Source organism: Oncorhynchus mykiss, chromosome 30 (genome assembly GCF_013265735.2).
Source record: "Oncorhynchus mykiss isolate Arlee chromosome 30, USDA_OmykA_1.1, whole genome shotgun sequence".
Classification (NCBI taxonomy): Eukaryota; Metazoa; Chordata; class Actinopteri; order Salmoniformes; family Salmonidae; genus Oncorhynchus; species Oncorhynchus mykiss.
In genome coordinates, this window is record NC_050570.1 from 12,847,342 (window position 1) to 12,862,649 (window position 15,308).

Here is a 15,308-nt window from a genome sequence, read left to right on the forward strand (position 1 = left end):
AAGAAAAAAGACCCACCCACTGTAACTCTGTATTTCTCCTATTCTGAGATTAATGATTGTGAGGTCAAACAGTGTATCTGTGAGAGGTCACAATGATCTCAGCCTCCTCCCAATAAGGTGACCCTGGAGTTTGTCAGAGATTCAATCAAAACCAAAATGTGCAAGTGAACACAGACTCTATCTTTCTCCCTCTCGCAGTTCAATTCAAGGTGCTTTATTGGCATGGGAAACATATGCACACCATTGCCAAAGCAAGGGAAGTAGATAATATACAAAAATGAAATAAACAATAAAAATGAACAGTAAACATTACACTCACAGAAGTTCCAAAAGAATAAAGACATTTCAAATGTCCTATTATGTGTGTGTGTGTGTGTGTGTATATATACAGTGGGGCAAAAAAGTATTTAGTCAGCCACCTATTGTGCAAGTTCTCCCACTTAAAAAGATGAGAGGCCTGTAATTTTCATCATAGGTACACTTCAACTAGAAAATCACATTGTAGGATTGTTAATGAATTTATTTGCAAATCATGGTGGAAAATACGTATTTGGTCAATAACAAAAGTTTATCTCAATACTTTGTTATATACCCTTTGTTGGCAATGACAGAGGTCAAACGTGGTATTTTGGCCCATTCCTCCATGCAGATCTCCTCTAGAGTAGTGATGTTTTGGGGCTGTTGCTGGGCAACACGGACTTTCAACTCCCTCCAAAGATTTTCTATGGGGTTGAGATCTGGAGACTGGCTAGGCCACTCCAGGACCTTGAAATACTTCTTACGAAGCCACTCCTTCGTTGCCCGGGCAGTGTGTTTGGGATCATTGTCATGCTGAAAGACCCAGCCACGTTTCATCTTCAATGCCCTTGCTGATGGAAGGAGGTTTTCAGTCAAAATCTCACGATACATGGCCCCATTCATTTTTTTCCTTTACACGGATCAGTCGTCCTGGTCCCTTTGCAGAAAAACAGCCCCAAAGCATGATGTTTCCACCCCCATGCTTCACAGTAGGTATGGTGTTCTTTGGATGCAACTCAGCATTCTTTGTCCTCCAAACACAACGAGTTGAGTTTTTACCAAAAAGTTATATTTTGGTTTCATCTGACCATATGACATTCTCCCAAACTTCTTCTGGATCATCCAAATGCTCTCTAGCAAACTTCAGACTGGCCTGGACATGTACTGGCTTAAGCAGGGGGACACGTCTGGCACTGCAGGATTTGAGTCCCTGGCGGCGTAGTGTGTTACTGATGGTAGGCTTTGTTACTTTGGTTCCAGCTCTCTGCAGGTCATTCACTAGGTCCCCCTGTGTGGTTCTGGGATTTTTGCTCACCGTTCTTGTGATCATTTTGACCCCACAGGGTGAGGTCTTGCATGGAGCCCCAGATCGAGGGAGATTATCAGTGGTCTTGTATGTCTTCCATTTCCTAATAATTGCTCCCACAGTTGATTTCTTCAAACCAAGCTGCTTACCTATTGCAGATTCAGTCTTCCCAGCCTGGTGCAGGTCTACAATTTTGTTTCTGGTGTCCTTTGACAGCTCGTTGGTCTTGGCCATAGTGGAGTTTGGAGTGTGACTGTTTGAGGTTGTGGACAGGTGTCTTTTATACTGATAACAAGTTCAAACAGGTGCCATTAATACAGGTAACGAGTGGAGGACAGAGGAGCCTCTTAAAGAAGTTACAGGTCTGTGAGAGCCAGAAATCTTGCTTTTTTGTAGGTGACCAAATACTTATTTTCCACCATAATTTGCAAATAAATAAATTAAAAATCCTACAATGTGATTTTCTGGATTTTTTTCTCATTTTGTCTGTCATAGTTGATTGAAGTGTACCTATGATGGCAATTACAGGCCTCTTTAATCTTTTTAAGTGGGAGAACTTGCCCAATTGGTGGCTGACTAAATACTTTTTTGTCCCACTGTATAGACACAAAGTGTTGTAACTATGTGCAAATGGTTCAAGTACAAAAGGGAAAATAAATAAACAAAAATATGGGTTGTATTTACAATGGTGTTTGTTCTTCACTGGTTGCCCTTTTCTTATGGCAACAGGCCACAAATATTGCTGCTGTGATGGCACACTGGTATTTCACCCAGTGGTTTGTTTTTTAAATCTTTGTCGATCTGTGTAATCTGAGGGAAATATGTGTCTCTAATATGGTCATACATTTGGCAGAAGATTAGAAAGTGCAACTCAGTTTCCACCTCAGTTTGTGGGCAGTGTGCACATAGCCTGTCTTCTCTTGAGAGCAAGGTCTGCCTACAGCGGCCTTTCTCAATAGCAAGGCTGTGCACAATGAGTCTGTACATAGTCAAAGCTTTCCTTACGTTTGAGTCAGTCACAGTGGTCAGGTATTCTGCCACTGTGTACTCTCTGTTTAGGGCCAAATAGCATTCTAGTTTCTCTGTTTTTTTTTTTGTTAATTACTTGACACATTGGAAATAATTATATTTTTGTTTTCTCATGATTTGGTTGGGTGTAATTGTGTTTCTGTCCTGGGGCTCTGTGGGGTCTATTTGTGAACAGAGCCCCAGGATCAGCTTGCTTAGGGTGTTCTTCTCCAGGTTCATCTCTCTGTAGCTGATGGATTTGTTATAGAAGGTTTGGGAATCGCTTCCTTTTAGGTGGTTGTAGAATTTAGCAGCTCTCTTCTGGATTTTGATAATTAGCGGGTATCGGCCTAATTCTGCTTTGCATTTCCTTTTGAATTTCGAGCCAAATGTAACATGTTCCTGTTTTGGTTAATTTAATAGAGTGAGTTAGGTCTGCTCTATAACAAATTAGCATAACCCCTGAGTCCCTTCCCTGTTTCACACCTGGTAGTTTGGTGGATGGTACTACCAGCTCTCTGTAACCTAGAGGGCAACCAGTGGGTCCGTCTCCTCCATGTTTCTTGTTGGATGACGATGTCTGTATTTCTGGTACCTGCTCTTTAGGCCATAGGCAGATGACCTCAGGCCTTAGATATTCCAGGATGAGATATATATAAGGCTTTCTGTTCCATAGAGTGTCCAATGTTGTTGGTCCTGTGGTTTGGCCTCAGGCCAGTAAGTGTAAGCAGAGCCTGCTGAGCATCTGGTACATTCCATTGGCTTGGGTTAGTGTAAGAGTGGGGATTGGGCATGTTTGCCTGCTCACGGCCTGGGCCCATGTGTGACTTCCATGTTGAGGCCCTCTTTGTGGGAGTGGAGGGGCATGGGGTGGGCAGGAGGGGCATACGTCTGATCTGAGGGGGCCTAAATGGGGTGTGGGCATGGTTGACTTGGGGGGTTGTCGATTGGTTGGGGTGGGGGTGTAGATGTGGTGTTGTGGTCTGGATGTAGGTCATCTCGGCGTGGGTCCTCTATGTATAGGTCCCGGGGTCCCGCAGGTCTGGGAGTGTGTCTTGCTGGTCTGGGCGGGGTGTCTATTAATCTGTAGCTCCTGTGTGAAGTGTTGGGACTGCGTTTGAGAGCGTTGTCCTTTAGGGTCCGGGCGAAGGTTAGCACTGCTGCCTTGTATAGGTGGACCTGGTCGTAAAGGCTGTTCAATTCCAGGGTGGAGTGGTGGGCCAGGAAAACATTTGGTTTTGAGGCACAGTCACGGGAAATACTTGCGTTTACCCATTGCATGGTAGCAGGGTGGAAGTCTTCGTGGTATCATGGTGGGGAAAGTAGAATAACTTTTTCAATCACTCATTTGAGTGCTGTGGCCACCCTATCCTGCTGTGCACTCAGGTCGTTTGTGCCTGTGTGTGTTATTATGTGGCTGGATGACCCTAGTTGGTCCTGTTTTTTTTTTCTTGTATATATATTTCCCGTTTGAGTCTATAAGGAGTACAATCTGTGTCTTGTGTATGTCCTCAGTGGGTGTGGGGGGGTTGTAAGAAGGGCTATCAGGGTGGCTTAGAGGGGTTGGGATCCCCTGGGTTTGGGCTTCATTTGTCTGTCCCGCTGTGATGTCGACGCTACGGTCAAGGCCTGGGGTAGACTGCTGTGGTATCGAGACTTTTGTCGGGAGCTGAGGTGGGCTGTTCTGCTGGCTTCTCTGCTGGGGTGGCCACCTCTCTAGTGGGTTGTTCTCTGTCACACGCCATCCCCCTCACCCTCTCCTCCGTCCCCCTCACGCTCTCCTCCACCAGCAGTCTGATCCTCTCCTCTAGTGCTTTGTTCTTCTCCTGCTCTTTCTCCTGTAGATGTTGTCTCACTACAGTCCAGAATGCAGATGTGTCTTTCTCCACTTCCAGCTCTCCAGGTCTAGTTAAGGGGGTGTTGTTGTGCTGGACTGTTGTCTGGGTCTGTGCTGACTGGGGTGTAATCACCTGCTGTTCCAGCTCCACCTGCCTTACCTCCAGCTGGGTGAATTTATCCCTCATTTCAATGAGGGTGTAGTATTCTGTGCTGGGAGGTTGACTTTCCGCTTGGGGTTGCTCGTCTGTGGGTTTATGTAATGAAGAGGTCTGGTCTGACCTGCTTGGGGAGGGGGTATCTTTCTCAAGGAAGAGCTTCTCCTGCTGAGCTATTTCTTTGATTAGGTGAAAGTGAAAGTTTGCGGTGGCCCTGTACCAATACTGTTGTAGACTTCTAGAGATTTATATTAGCTGACTCAGAGTCCTCGTTGTCTAGTATTGTGAGTGTCCACCCATCGGTAACACCCCCCCCCCCTTACCAGAGGGGTAGTGTGTTAATATAGCACTGTGCCATGCCAGGGGATGGTCTGTGTGGAAGATGAGGTTGCTGATGTTCCCATTTTTATTATAATCAGCAAAAAGTGTCTCTTGATTTTCCATAAGGAGCTTCATTTTGTACTCTTTTTGTGTCTTATTATTCTTTACATACAGAGGCTACTGTATTTTAATTACCTCTGAACAGCGGGAGGGTGCTTCTAAGGCCTCTCCATTTGGTTGGGGCTCTCCTGCCATTGTTGGGATTAAGGGCTTTGACACCTCTCACTTGACACATCAGTGTTAATTGAAGTTGTATCAAGCTTGGTAGCTTTAATTTAGCATTCAGTCCTTATAAATAAAAACAATATATCATTGTAAAGTATTTTTCTTCTTGGCTTTTGGAAATAAAATATAGCTTCAAACTAAACATTACTCACTCAGTTCCAGGTTGGATGGTGTTTTCAGGTCTCTGTTTGTTTACCAGAGTTTGGGAATAATAATCTTTGGTAGTTGTAAGCCTTCTAGGTAATTCCGTCCAAAATCAGGTTGTAGGTTTTGATTTTTAATTTGGAGTGAAGGTTATGTTGTGGAGGGTTGTATCCTGTATATGTTCTTGCTGAAAAATCCAAGTTTACATAACTCTAAATCTATCTTTTTTAAAGAACATGCTGAAAAATATAGGAGCTCATCTGCTCGTGACCACTCTCTCTATTTCTCTCTCTCTCTCTCTCTATCTCTCTCTCTCTCTCTCTCTCTCTCTCTCTCTCTCTCTCTCTCTCTCTCTCTCTCTCTCTCTCTCTCTCTCTCTCTCTCTCTCTCTCTCTCTCTCTCTCTCTCTCTCTCTCTCTCTCCCCCCTCTCTCTCTCCCCTCTCTCTTTCCCTCTTTTTCCCTCTTTTTCCCTTTCACTCATAGATTTATACGTATGTTGAAGAGTGTGGGGCTCAAACTGCATCCCTGTCTTACCCCATGGCCATCAGGAAAGAAATCTGTGTTTTTTGACCATTTTAACTACACACCACTCACTCACTCACTCACTCACTCACTCATACACTACCGGTCACTTAGAAATATCCTTGTTTTTTTTAAATAATGCTTTTTTTACCATTAAAATAACATCAAATTGACCAGAAATACAGTGTAGACCTTGTTAATGTTGTAAATTACTATTGTAACTGGAAACTGCATTTTTTTAAATGTAATATCTACATAGGCGTACAGAGGCCCATTATCAGCAACCATCACGCCTGTGTGCGAATGGTGCCATGTTAGCTAATCCAAGTTTATCATTTTAAAAGGCTAATTGATCATAAGAAAACCCTTTTGTTGTTCTGATTTAAAGAAGCAATAAAACTGTCCTTATTTAGACTAGTTGAGCATGTGGAGCATCATCATTTGTGGTTTCCATTATAGGCTCAAAATGGCCAGAAACAAACACCTTTCTTCTGAAATTCGTCAGTCTATTCTTTTTCTGAGAAATGAAGGCTATTCCTTGTGAGAAAATGCCAAGAAACTGAAGATCTGGTACAACACTGTGTACTACTCCCTTCACAGAAAGGCACAAACTGGCTCTGACCAGAATAGAAAGAGGGGTGGGAGGCCACAGTGCACAACTGAGCAAGAGGACAAGTACATTCGAGTGTCTAGTTCGAGAAACAGACGCCTCACAAGTCCTCAACTGGCAGCTTCATTTAATAGTACCCGCAAAACACCAGTCTCAACATCAACAGCGAAGAGGAGACGCTTCACTGTTGGGAAGATGCTGGCCTTCTAGGCAGAGTTCCTCTGTCCAGTGTCTGTTTTCTTTTGCCCATCTTAATCTTATTTTTATTGTCCAGTCCGAGATATGGCTTTTTCTTTGCAACTCTGCCTAGAAGGCCATAATCCCGGAGTCGCCTCTTCACTGTTGATGTTGAGACTGCGCATCTGTTGGCCCAAGCAAGTCTCTTCTTATTGGTGTCCTTAAGTAGTGGTATCTTTGCAGCAATTCGACCAAGGCCTGTTTCACGCAGTCGTCTTTTACTTGAAATCTGTGAAGCATTTATTTGTGCTGCAATCGGAGGCTGGTAACTCTAATGAACTTATCCTCTGCAGCAGAGGTAACTCTGGGTCTTCCTTTCCTGTGGCGGTGCTCATGAGAGACAGTTTCATCATAGAGCTTGAAGAAACTGCACTTGAAGAAACTTTCACAGTTCTTGAAATGTTCTGCATTGACTGGCCTGCATGTCTTAAAGTAATGGACTGTCTCTTTGCTTATTTGAGCTGTTCTTGACATAATATGGACTTGGTCTTTTACCAAATAGGGCTATCTTCTGTATACCAACCCTACCTTGTCACAACACAACTGATTGTCTCAAATGCAAGAAATACATTCCACAAATTAACTTTTAACAAGGCACACCTGTTAATTGAAATGCATTCCAGGTGACTACCTCATGAAGCTGGTTGAGAGAATGCCAAGCATGTGCAAAGCTGTCATCAAGGCAAAGGGTGGCTACTTTGAAGAATCTCAAACATGAAATATATTTGGATTAGTTTAACACTTTTTTGTTTACTACATGATTCCATGTGTGTTATTTCATACTGTGTCTTCCCTATTATTCTACAATGTAGAAAATGGTACAAATAAATAAAAACCCTGGAATGAGTAGGTGTGTGCAAACTTTTGATAGATATATATATACATTAAAAATTAGGCTGTAATGAAAGAGGGTGGAAAATGTCAAGGAGTCTGAATAATTTCCAAAAGCACTGTATGTCAATGAATTGGCGAGATTACTAAAACAGTCTACAGCACCCGGCCTCACCCTACTGGACTCTGAAATCAAATGTCTGCTGTTTGCAGATGATCTGATGCTTCTGTCCCTAACCAAGGAGGGCCTACAGCAGCACCTAGATCTTCTGCACAGATTCTGTCAGACTTGGGCCCTGACAGTGAATCCAAGTAAGACAAAAATAATGGTGTTCCAAAAAAGGTCCAGTAGCCAATTCAACAAATTATTTCTTGACACTGTTGCCCTAGAGTACAAGAACAATTATACCTACCTCTGCGTTAACATCAACACCTCAAGTAACTTCCTGTGAACGATCTAAGAGACAAGGCAAGAAGGGCCTTCTATAAAACTTCCCAATTAGGATTTTGCTAAAAATTCACAAAATCGGACAAACACCTAATTCAGACTGCATGCAGAATTCTGCAAAAATACACTTTGTGTACAACGCAAAACCCCAAACAATGCATGCAGAGCAGAATTAGGACCATACACACTAGTTATCAAAATCCAGAAAATAGTTGTTAAATTCTACAACCGCCTAAAAGGAAGTGATGCCCAGATATTCCACCACAAAGCCGTCACCTACAGAGAGATGAACCTAGAGAAGAGTCCCCTCAGCTAGCTGGTTCTGGGGCTCTGTTCACAAATACAAACACACCCCACAGAGCCCCAGGACCGAAACATTTACAATTGTCTCATTCATCCCCCTCCTCTCCCCTGTAACTATTCCCCAGGTCGTTGCTGCAAATGAGAATGTATTCTCAGTCAACTTCTCTGGTAAAGTAACTGTAAAAAATAAAAATAAAAAAATAATTTAGACCCAACAAAATCCTTGAATATGTACTGACTCAGTGAGCATAGACTTTCTATTGAGAGAGGCTGCCATAGGCAGACCTGGCTCTTGAGAGAAGACAGGCTATGTGCCCACTGCCCACAAAATGAGGTAGAAACTGAGCTGCACTTCCTAACCTCCTGGCAAATGTATGACCACATTAGAGAGACATATTTTTCCCACAGATCACACAGACCCACAAATAATTTGAAAACAAATCAAACATTGATAAACTCCCATATCTCTTAGGCAAAATGCAGCAGCGTGCAAACACAGCGGCAAGATGTGTGGCCTGTTGCCATGAGAAAAGCGCAACCCATAAACAGCATTGTAAATCTAACCTATACATTTATATTTATTTATACTTAAACTATTTGCACATTGTTACAACACTGTACATAGCCAATATAATAACATTTGAAATGTCAATTTTTTTTAAACTTTTGTGAGTGTAATGTTTACTGATTTGTTTATTCCTTCTTGTTTATTTCCCTTTTGTTTGTTGTCTATTCCACTCGCTTTGGCAATGTAAATATATATGTTTCCCATGCCAATAAAGCACTTTGGAGAGAGGAAGAGGTAATCCCATTGTGACTACTTCCAGGGCCCAAGCTACCCCCCTCTGGGTTTTGGTTGACCTGTTTTCTATTGCCGAGAGGTGTTGTGTCTCCCTGTTTGCCCCCCTACTTCCTCTATCTATCCTGCAGTCGCAGTGTGTCACTGAGTACCTTCAGACACGAGATGAGACGCATACACACAGGGGGCACATACACATTTCCACGCATGCAGTGAGGAACACATACATACACAATCCATATTATGCAATGTGCACACACACACACACACACACACACACATATATATATATATATATATATATATATATATATATATATATATATATATATATATATATAAACACACCCCTCTTCATTGCTTCCCTCTAAGATTGGGTTTGTAAACTTGAGGTGGAAGCTGAGATTGGAGTAAATCAGTGTTGATTTGTTGGGCCTTCGCTGGTGCTGGGGAGACTGGGAGGGGGTTAGATGGGAGAAGGAGGAGGCAGGCACAGCTCTAATGGACCCGACACACCCATAGTCATGCACCAGGAGGAGAGACAACGGCAGGGTCTCACCATGTCACCACACACACACAGTTATGCACCGCCGCCTGTGGTTGTTTGTGTTGGGAAATGTCATTATCTTTGCATATGTGTTCATGTGCACAAATCTGTCTGTTTATGTGTGAGTGTAAGCGTATGTACTATGTAAATATACAGCATGTGTGTGCTTGCATCGCCAGCAGCTTGTATTGGTCAGCGTGTGTGTGTGTGTGCGCGCATGCGGAGCAGCCAAGATAGGGTTGAGCCTTCTGTGTTGATGTAGAGGCTAATGCATGCCCTTGCAGGCGGCCAGTCCTTCTCGTCCTCCACATTAGTGGACAAATCACCCTGATTAAGCCACTGATAAAGCCTTCCGACAGGGACCACACAACCTAGCCCTCCCTTTCAGCCAGCCCCCAAGTGTGGCCCTGCTTTCTCCACTCTGCCCTTAACCATATCAATCGAGGTACACTTAAGTATGTCATTACCGTCACGCCGTCAGAAATGCCACAAAGACATGCTCAGCTCCGAAACCACATTAACAATGTTCCAAGAGAACTAATGACAACAAACGACCTGACGTTCACTCATTTTCACTTGTCTAGGTAACGCTTTCTCGTCCCCTCCATCTGTTTTCCCCTTCTTCCGCTAATCGGCTCAATTAAAGAGCATCTCCATTTTCAATTTCCTGCTCGTTCTGTTGAGTGCCAGGGGGCGGCTAGCCTATTATCGAGTAGGCTGGCTCCCGTTGTAGGTATTCATGTTTCTATTGGCTGTTGTGGAGCCAAGGCTGGCGATATTCAAAGTGAACGGAGATAGAATTTTCTCCTTTAATATATCCAAGAGGACGGGCTGTCCACTGGTGTTCCGTCCAATTAATGTCTCATGCTCTTTGTCAGAAGTCCTCACTTGAGAAGACATTGATAGAAAATCAGGTGCTTTCTGGAAACAACATCCCACTAGTGATTTCTTTACTGTTCGATGAGAAGGGATCTCAATGTAGGGTATTGCAGGGTAATGTAGTGTATTGTGGGGAAATGCATGGTAATGTAGTGTGTTGCATCTTCAAATGGAGTGAGGCACATTTGCTCCAAATAGGCACTGACACGCTGTACTGTAATGTTCCTGAACTCAGTTGTTTTTTGTTCCCTAAACTACCAAGCCTCATGACATCAAAAAGTACATCTAACTTCTAAGTCAACATTCTATACTATCTATACACCTATACTATCTGTTCTATACACCTATACTATCTGCTCTGTACACCTATACTATCTGCTCTGTACACCTATACTATCTGTTCTATACACCTATACTATCTGCTCTGTACACCTATACTATCTGCTCTGTACACCTATACTATCTGCTCTGTACACCTATACTATCTGCTCTATACACCTATACTATCTGCTTTGTACACATATACTATCTATACACCTATACTATCTATACACCTATACTATCTGCTCTGTACAACTATACTATCTGCTCTGTACACCTATACTATCTGCTCTATACACCTATACTATCTGCTCTGTGCACCTATACTATCTGCTCTATACACCTATACTATCTGCTCTGTACACCTATACTATCTGCTCTGTACACCTATACTATCTATACACCTATACTATCTGCTCTGTACACCTATACTATCTGCTCTGTACACCTATACTATCTGCTCTGTACACCTATACTATCTGCTCTGTACGCCTGTACTATCTACTATCTATACGCCTGTACTACCTACTATCTGTACTACCTACTATCTATACGCCCGTACTATCTATACGCCCGTACTATCTATACGCCCGTACTATCTATACGCCCGTACTATCTATACGCCCGTACTATCTATACGCCCGTACTATCTATACACCCTTACTATTTCAAGTTTTCATAACAGTCGGAAATCAGTATTTTTGGACGCAGATTATATATATATATATATAATCTGCGTCCAAAAATACTGATTTCCGACTGTTATGAAAACTTGAAATAGTAAGGGTATATATATATATATATATATATATATATATATATATATATATATATATATTTTTTTTTTTTTTACACCTTTATTTAACTAGGCAAGTCAGTTTAGAACACATTCGTATTTTCAATGACGGCCTAGGAACGGTGGGTTAACTTCCTCGTTCAGGGGCAGAACGACAGATTTTCACCTTGTCAGCTCGGGGGATTCAACCTTGCACCCTTACAGTTAACTAGCCAATGCTCTAACCACCTGTCTCTCATTGCACTCCGCGAGGAGCCTGCCTGTTACGCGAATGCAGTAAGCCAAGGTAAGTTGCTAGCTAGCATTAAACTTATCGTATAAAAAACAATCAATCAATCATAATCACTAGTTAACTACACATGGTTGATGATATTACTAGTTTATCTAGTGTGTCCTGTGTTGCATATAATTGATGCGATGCGTATCGTTGCTCCAATGTGTACCTAACCATGAACATCAATGCCTTTGTTAAAATCAATTCACAGAAGTATGTATTTTTAAACCTGCATATTTAGCTAAAATGAATCCAGGTTAGCAGGCAATATTAACCAGGTGAAATTGTGTCACTTCTCTTGCGTTCATTGCACGCAGAGTCGGTATATATGCAACAGTTTGGGCTGCCTAATTTGCCAGAATTTTACGTAAAAATGACATAACATTGAAGGTTGTGCGATGTAACAGGAATATTTAGACTAATATTTAGACTAATGGATGCCACCCCTTAGATAAAATATGGAGCGATGGTAGGCACCAGCAGGCTCATAAGCATCCATTCAAACAGAACTTTTGTGCGTTTTGCCAGGAGCTCTTCGTTGTGTGTCAAGCATTGCGCTGTTTTATGACTTCAAGCCTATCAACTCCCGAGATTAGGCTCGTGTAACCGATGTGAAATGGCTAGCTAGTTAGCGTGGTACGCACTAATAGCATTTCAAACGTCACTCGCTCTGAGACTTGGAGTAGTTGTTCCCCTTGCTCTGCATGGGTAACGCTGCTTCGAGGGTGGCTGTTGTCGTTGTGTTCCCAGTTCGAGCCCAGGGAGGAGCGAGGAGAGGGACGGAAGCTATACTGTTACACTGGCAACACTAAAGTGCCTATAAGAACATCCAATAGTCAAAGGTTAATGAAATACAAATGGTATAGAGAGAAATAGTCCTATACAACCTAAAACTTCTTACCTGGGAATATTGAAGACTCATGTTAAAAGGAACCACCAGCTTTCATATGTTCTCATGTTCTGAGCAAGGAACTTAAACGTTAGCTTTCTTACATGGCACATATTGCACTTTTACTTACTTCTCCAACACTTTGTTTATGCATTATTTAAACCAAATTGAACATGTTTCATTATTTATGTGAGGCTAAATTGATTTTATTGATGTATTATATTAAGTTAAAATAAGTGTTCATTCAGTATTGTTGTAATTGTCATTATTACAAATACATTTAAAAGTTGGCCATTTAATCGGTATCAACTTTTTTTGGTCCTCCAAAAATCGGTATCGGTATCGGCGTTGAAATATCATAATCGGTTGACCTCTACCATCTATACGCCTAGACTATCTATACGCCTATACTATCTACTGTAAACGTCTGTACAATCTAAACACCTATACTATGTACACACCCATATTGTCTATTGTAATCATCTATATAAACTATACACCATTACTATCAATACACCATTACTAACTATACACCTGCACTGTCTAAACAGCTATGCTATCTATACACGTTTACTTTCTACTGTATACACCTATTCACTCTACACACCTATATTATCTATTGTAAACATCTATACTAAGTATACACCGTTACTAACTGTACACCTGTACTGTCTATACAGCTATGCTATCTACTGTATACACCTATACAATCTACTGTAAATACCTGTACTATATATACACCTATACTATCTACTGTAAACACCTATACTACCTATGTCTAGACTATAAGCCAAAACTATCTATACGCCTATATCTACTGTAAACGTCTGTATACACCTATAATATCTACTGTATACACCTACAGTAACTATACTCCTATAATATCTCCTATAACTCCTTTATTCTCTATACACCTATGCTATCTACTGTAAACATATATACTATCTATACACCCGTTGAATCTATACACCTATACTATCTATACACCTGCACTATCTATACACCTATACTATTTAGTGCGTACACCTATATTATCTACTGTATACACCTATTTCATCTATATACCTATACTAACTATACGCCTATACTATATATACTCCTTTGCTATCTATACACCTATACTATCTACTGTAAATATCTATACTATCTATACACCTGCACTATCTATACACCTATACTATTTAGTGCGTACACCTATATTATCTACTGTATACACCTATTTCATCTATATACCTATACTAACTATACGCCTATACTATATATACTCCTTTGCTATCTATACACCTATACTATCTACTGTAAATATCTATACTATCTATACACCTGTACTCTTTATACACCTATACTATCTCCACACCTATACTGTCTCTACACCTCTATTGTATACACCTCTACTGTATACACCTATACTATCTAATATATACACCTATACTATCTACACACCTATACTATCTACTGTAAACACCTATACTATCTATACACCTATACTATCTGTTCTATACACCTATACTATCTGCTCTGTACACCTATACTATCTGCTCTGTACACCTATACTATCTGTTCTATACACCTATACTATCTGCTCTGTACACCTATACTATCTGCTCTGTACACCTATACTATCTGCTCTGTACACCTATACTATCTGCTCTATACACCTATACTATCTGCTTTGTACACATATACTATCTATACACCTATACTATCTATACACCTATACTATCTGCTCTGTACAACTATACTATCTGCTCTGTACACCTATACTATCTGCTCTGTACAACTATACTATCTGCTCTATACACCTATACTATCTGCTTTGTACACATATACTATCTATACACCTATACTATCTATACACCTATACTATCTGCTCTGTACAACTATACTATCTGCTCTGTACACCTATACTATCTGCTCTGTACAACTATACTATCTGCTCTGTACACCTATACTATCTGCTCTATACACCTATACTATCTGCTCTGTGCACCTATACTATCTGCTCTATACACCTATACTATCTGCTCTGTACACCTATACTATCTGCTCTGTACACCTATACTATCTATACACCTATACTATCTGCTCTGTACACCTATACTATCTGCTTTGTACACATATACTATCTATACACCTATACTATCTATACACCTATACTATCTGCTCTGTACAACTATACTATCTGCTCTGTACACCTATACTATCTGCTCTGTACACCTATACTATCTGCTCTATACACCTATACTATCTGCTTTGTACACATATACTATCTATACACCTATACTATCTATACACCTATACTATCTGCTCTGTACAACTATACTATCTGCTCTGTACACCTATACTATCTGCTCTGTACAACTATACTATCTGCTCTGTACACCTATACTATCTGCTCTATACACCTATACTATCTGCTCTGTGCACCTATACTATCTGCTCTATACACCTATACTATCTGCTCTGTACACCTATACTATCTGCTCTGTACACCTATACTATCTATACACCTATACTATCTGCTCTGTACACCTATACTATCTGCTCTGTACACCTATACTATCTGCTCTGTACACCTATACTATCTGCTCTGTACGCCTGTACTATCTACTATCTATACGCCTGTACTACCTACTATCTGTACTACCTACTATCTATACGCCCGTACTATCTATACGCCCGTACTATCTATACGCCCGTACTATCTATACGCCCGTACTATCTATACACCCTTACTATTTCAAGTTTTCATAACAGTCGGAAATCAGTATTTTT

At 41.1% G+C, this 15,308-nt stretch overlaps 1 protein-coding gene across 9 annotated transcripts in view; it reads left to right on the forward strand.

The window, feature by feature from the left end:
* cadps2 (Ca++-dependent secretion activator 2) overlaps window positions 1-15,308 on the forward strand; it is a 268,064-nt gene that overhangs the window by 225,008 nt on the left and 27,748 nt on the right. The gene's annotated exons all lie outside the window — the stretch shown is intronic.